Source organism: Vidua chalybeata, chromosome 3 (genome assembly GCF_026979565.1).
Source record: "Vidua chalybeata isolate OUT-0048 chromosome 3, bVidCha1 merged haplotype, whole genome shotgun sequence".
In the NCBI taxonomy this organism is placed as follows: Eukaryota; Metazoa; Chordata; class Aves; order Passeriformes; family Viduidae; genus Vidua; species Vidua chalybeata.
The window spans coordinates 113,747,891-113,753,921 of NC_071532.1; the positions used below are offsets into that span (position 1 = coordinate 113,747,891).

At 45.7% G+C, this 6,031-nt stretch overlaps 1 long non-coding RNA gene across 2 annotated transcripts; it reads left to right on the forward strand.

Moving 5' to 3' along the window:
• The first annotated feature begins 235 nt into the window (after nucleotides 1-235).
• On the forward strand, nucleotides 236-5,368 carry LOC128786241 (uncharacterized). Of its 2 annotated transcripts, XR_008430217.1 has the most exons (6): nucleotides 236-393; nucleotides 1,122-1,207; nucleotides 1,311-1,587; nucleotides 1,890-2,671; nucleotides 3,301-3,413; nucleotides 3,991-5,368. It is a non-coding gene; the product is annotated as an uncharacterized LOC128786241 (long non-coding RNA). The 2 variants fall into 2 exon arrangements; XR_008430216.1 differs by lacking the exon at nucleotides 236-393 and having other exon boundaries at nucleotides 400-1,207.
• The last annotated feature ends 663 nt before the right edge of the window (nucleotides 5,369-6,031 follow it).

Here is a 6,031-nt window from a genome sequence, read left to right on the forward strand (position 1 = left end):
CCGTCCCCGTCCCGCCGCGTCGCTGTCTCGTCCCGCCGCGTTCCCGCCGCCTCCCCGTGCTTCCCCGCCGTCTCCACTCTGACACGATCCGCCCCCGTCCCGGACCCCCTCCGCTGCAGGGAAATGCAGGAGAACGCGAAAGCATCGGGGCAGAGCAGCCGCTGGAGGTGCCCGAGCCGTCTCCCCCTTGCCCGCAGGGCCGGCGTTGCCCACCGCCGGCAGCTGACAGGTACGCTGACAGCACGGGCGGCTCCGGCACGCTTTGCCTCGCTGTGTTCCGGTGCCGTGCTGCTGCGGGAGGACGGGGCCAGCGCTCCAAAGGCCAGAGCAGAGCGCTGGCGAATGGGAGGCGAGGAAGGCTTGGGCTAAGGATGGATTGCAATCGGGCTGCCTGTAAGTGCGCAGAGAGACCTTTGTCATCCACGCTGCCAAAAGGAGCACCTGGTACACCCTATAGGCGTGCCTTGTGTTTCACGTGTTTTCATTTCCTGTTTGTGTCATCCCAAAAAGCAGGGACGGAGCAAATGGGACTGGTTCCCACTGTTGCTGTGTGAAGGCTTTTTACAGGCTGCTGTATTGATGTCATCTTTTTTTCACCCCAAGTTTGGCTTTTCCCATGCTTTTCCCGTAGCTGCTGCATTGGGTGTCCCCAGGAGGGCTGGGTTCCTCAGCAGGGGTCTTAGGAGTTGCTATGGATTCTGATTTTTCTGAAGCTGTATGGAAGCGTGCTAGCGAATCAGCTCTTTTCTCTCCTGAAAAGCTTTCCATCTATGTCCACCCGTGCGTCTCTGTGTTTTAATCACGTAGCCGGACGCGCTGAGGTTTTTACTTTCTAAGCCAAAAGCTGAAGCAGATGACCGTTTGCTTTGTGTGTGTGAGGAGTGGCATTTGTGCTGGAGAGCTGCGGTTGGGAACAAAAGATGGACTTAATGTGCTCTGGGGACGGGCACGGGAGGAAACGCACAGAAAGGCAAGGCAGTGATGATTGCGGAGGAGAAATGAGAGGTGGTTGCTTCCGATCCGTGGGGACTTTCCTTGGGAGTGATCGATCAGAGAGCGTATGGAAGTAGAGAGCGTCTTCTGGCTGCTTCTGTTCTGTAAACTTCTCCCTGGCTTCACAGGTCCGTGCTGGAGAGTGGGAGAAGGGTCCCTGCTGGCTGCCGTGTCCTGGGTGGGCACAGAGCTCTGACCTTGGCCAGATGGGCTGGTGAGTATTGAATCAATCCCTGCCTCCTCGTGAGCAAGTTGTTTGAAGGAGTTTGAGGCAGGGACGGCTTTTAGCCGGCTGCAGTTCGGTTTCTTTCTCACAGGTTTCCGGGTGTTTTGATCCTGACGTCGCCAAAGCCTCAGGTTTGCTGAATTGGGGCTCTTACCTGTGTGACCCGTGAAATGTCCCGGAAGCTGATCGATGTCTTCCTGCTCCCGCTGTGTTCATTTGGGCTGTGCTTCAGGCTTCTCTCCCTGGGCCCTTGCCGTTGCTGTATCTCTTGGATGCCGTGCAGAACGGAATCAGGCAGCCAAGCCTCATGTTCACCTTCTCCCTCACCCTCTGCGCTGCTCGTGTGGCACAGCAGATCCTGAAGCCAGGTACTGGGACGTGCTGCGTGTGTCACTGCTGGGGTGAAAAACAGAGCCCTGGGGAGTGTCGATCCCCTCACCTGCTCTGTGCTCGTGCGCTCTTGCCTGAGCTTTTCCTCCTGGGCAAGAGAAGGGGAGGGTGGGCAGCACTGGGAATGCGCCTCAGAGCAAAGGCCTTCTGCAGTTGCCGGGCTGTTCTCCCAGCTCGGAGCGCTGCACGCTCACTGACTGCAGCTTCCAGGAATTGTCGTCCGTGCTTGTGGATTGGGAGCGCTGTCCTCCTCCACCATGCCAACCTTTTCTCTTTACAGAGGAGCACGTGTACATAAGGGTAAAGAGATTCCTTCTGTCGCACCGGTATTTGGACCTGAGGAAGGTACCAGGTTTTCTCCAGCTTTTCTACAGTTTTGATTTTGAGGTAAGAGTCCCATTTTAGGTACCCAGTAATTCTTCAGAAATGTATTAGAAACAGCCGCAAAATTACAATGAAACCTCATGCTCCCACGGGTAGTTAATTAGAAGCGTCTTTCTTATGTTTCATGTAGGAATTCAAAATGTTATTTCTGTGAGGTTTTTGTTGTCTTCTTAATACTAGCGCACAAGGAGTTGTGCTGTGTATGCTCTGTGAGCACAAGAAAAGAATGTTCTGCCCCGGCTAGCTACAATTCCTCTTTGAGTTTAGGTTAGTAACTTTGAGTTCAACTGAAGTATTTTAGAAACAGCAACTTCTAAAATTCCATTTCCACTGCATGTTTGGGCTGCAGACTGACTGTTCCCAATGGATGTTAGCGATTAAATTTGATAGGAATGGAACATTGAGAAGTCCAGAAGAAGCTGTGGTAATTCCTGAGCTGGCACTCAGAGGGAACCGGGGTTTTGTGCTCTTAGGAGCATGTATCCTTTGGAAATGTCTGAATGTCTGACGGTGGTATTTTTCTTTATGGCTTCCAGTACAAAACAGCACGAGTGGGTCCTCAGATTTCTTGGGGAAGGGCTGCGTGACAAACATTGCTGTGAGCTCTATGTCTACCAGAGGATTTTCCGGGTCATTCTTTCCTTTCTCAGCAGTCCTTTGTGTGACCAGGGCTCCCAGGTAAGAATTGAAAAAGAACAGTTCCCAAATACCCCAAACCACAAAAGCTTGTATGGCCTCAAGATCTCAAGTACAAAACAGAAAGGAGCAGCTGATTCTGCCTTGGTCCTCTTGAAAATCTGTTCCTTGTTGGTTTTGTGGATGTGTGGAGGGGGAAATAATTTAGGTTGTGTCTAAACCGGTCCCATCCTTATCCCCTGAAACTGGGACCGGTTCCTGCCGTCGTGGAGCCTCACGTGGGTGCCGTGGTTTTGCTCCTGCAGTCGGGGCCTTTTCTTTTTGGGGTCTCTATTCCCCAGCCAGCACGTTTGTCACCTGCACAGTGCTTCGGCAGGAGGGAAACTCGCCTGCCGGGAGCTCTCAGGTTTGGGAGCATCCACCCTGAGGATTTCAGGTATCAAAACCTCGGACAAAAAGAGAAAACTGTCTTGCTACCTGAATACTTCTTGTAAGAGCAGCACCTGTGGTGTGAAGCGTTGAAGGGAGAATGTCTTTCCTTCTCTGGAGTTGCTGAGAACAGGCGGTGTTCATTTTAGCTGGAAGTTGATCGGGTACCAGCCAAATTGCTCATTTTATTTTAGATAATCAGATCTTGGCTGTAAAAGAACAAGTTGCATTTTCTGTTTCAGAGTCCTATTCTGGAGATACGACAGAGTGCTGCCCGCGTCACCTCTAGAGCTGCCCATGAGCCGATAGAGGATCACAGCCTCCTCTCGTGGGTCCTGCACGGCTTAGAGAAAAGGTAACCAGCCAAGTACGGGAGACGTGGGGACAATTTCCTGTCCACGGCTGAAGAATGACGTGGCTGAGGATGAAAGCAAGGGGGACAGACCTGGAGACGGGGGCACCGAGGGCTGCACTGGCAGAACTTGCTGAACGCTGAGGTGTCCCTGGTGTTTTTGAGAAGAGAATCAAGAGGCTTTCAGGTGGTGGTGGGAGGGACGATGGTGGGGGGGCTGTGTGATTTGGGAATCACTTCCTTGACAAAGCAAAAGGACACCTTGTGCTGGTGTCTTTAGCTTTGAAATTTCAAGCAGCCTCAGTTCCCATCCTGTCACAGGACCTGCTGCACAGGAAGTGGCACAGTAAGGGATTTGAGCTGTCTAGAACGTTACTTCTCCTCCCCTTGCCTCTCCCTGACAAAAAAAATCTCTTCTGCAAGCACAAGAGTGCCCTGACAGGTTCAGGCAAGTGCACCAAAAGTGCCCTAGAATATGGTCCCCCGTAGGAGATGGACCAGCTGCTGGTGAGGATCTGCCTTTCAAATGTGGTTTTCTTTTCTTTTTTTTCTTTTTGTTCTGTTTCATTTTGTTTTTCAGGTTTCTGGAGAACCAGGTGATAAATAAAATGATTTCCTTACTCCATCCTTTGTGGCTAATAAGTTTAGGAGACAAGAGAGAAAACAGGAATCGATCCCAGATGCTGCTGTTGAGATGGGTATATGATCTACCTGTATATAGATATATGCGTATCTCTGTATATCTGTGTAGTGATAATAATGGGAGTTTTTATGATACGTTGCTTTACTGTTTTATATTTTTCATAAAGCGTGATTTTAAGTTATTAGGTATAACATTTTATTCTGCTTATTGGCTAAAGTAACATTTTCTTGTATTTGATTGGTATCAAGTCATGTTAATCATTAATTGGTAAGAGTTTATAATGAATTATTAAGGTGTGAATATTGTTCATTGAGGTACGTCTTTTTTTTACTGTAGGTATTTTCATGTGTTCGTATGGGTTTTTATGTTAATGATTTTGGGTTTTTGTGTTATGAATATATTAGTATTTTATTAGGGGTTTTTTTGGTTAGTTTACTTGTTTGGTGTGTAGATCACTCCTGTTAAGTATGTTTATCTATATATGTTTTAAAATGTAAATTATAAATCTACTTGTTAAGGATTTTTGTAGAGTTCTATGTAAAAATTTAAATCGGTAGGGGAGATAAAAAGCAGTAATTATTAATAAGATGAGTATTTTAGTTTTTAATAATGATTTAAGTTATTCAGCGATGTTTTAATTTTTGAAAATATTATTTAGTTATTTTTTATGTGCGATTGATTAATTTTTTAAAAAAAAATTAGTAATGTTTTTGTAAATTGATTTCTTGTGATTTCATCAATTTATATATTTTTTAAAACGTTTTCTATTTATGATTGTGTGTGAATAATAAAAAATGAACAGTTGTTTTATTTTGTAAGGTAGTATGTTTAAAGATGTTCATATTTGGCAGTAATTTATTTAACGTTATACATGTGTTATTGTTTGATTTGGTTAGTTAATAAGTAAGTTCATTTGATGTGCTTCAAGTGTGAGTTGTAGTTATTTTAGGTATTAAAAGAGATGTAGAACTAATAGAATTAGGTTGTTAAAAGGTTGTACGATTTTGATCCTGGGAAGTAAATTTGTGTTGGAGTGATTGGGTATTTTTGGGTGGGTGTTCTTTTCTTTTGGTTGTTTTTTTTTTGTTTGTTTGTTTTTATGTAGTATTGTTATGTTTGGTCTTAGTGGGTTAATTGTTTTAAATTGTAGGTTTGCTGTTTTGAGGTAACTTCTTTGTGGTTTGGTGTGGTTTGGGGGTTGTTTTGTAACTAAATATTGTACAAGTATTTGTTTGTAATGATTTGAGTAATTTTACTTTTGGTGGTTTACCTGTCATTTGGGGTATGAGTGTATAAATGTTATTTGAAGAGTTTATGTTACGTGTAAGTTTTTTGATTTGCAATTTAGTGTTTGGAAAGGATAAGGTTAGTTGTGAGGAGGTATACAAACGAGCTACGTAGAAAAGAGATTTTTCGGGTTGGTGACTGATAAACAGAGCGTATTTGGACGTGGGGTTTTAGTTAGTGTTACTTGTTTGTTCTGTTTTGGTTGTGGAACTATTTCTTTCGGGGTTGGGTTTTTTTGTTTTGGTTTTTTTTTTTTTTTTTGGTGTGTTTTAAATAAGGCTTGACACAGTGAGTAGGACTCTTGTGTGATTTTTTTTTTTTGGTTGTTTTTTTTAAATTGTGGAAACATAAGTATAACGTGTTCTGTAGGTTATGAAATTGACGGGACTACATTATTGGCTACTTACTAAATCTTGTAGTTGTGAGTAGGTTTTTGTAACTCTGATTTTGAAATCAAAGAAGAAAACTGAGGAGACGAAGGAGGTAGAGAAGTTATCTCCTTCTAGGACAGAAAGGGTTTAGCGCAGAAACTGCTGGGTCTAATGTGGCGCGGGGGTTTCCGTGCGCCGGCCGGGCCGGGCGCGGGGCTCGGCGGCAGGAGAGCGGCGAGCTGTGCGCGTGCGCGGGAGGCGCGCTGCCGCGGGGAGCCGAGAGGAGCCGAGCGGAGGTGAATGGAGCCGAGCGGAGGTGA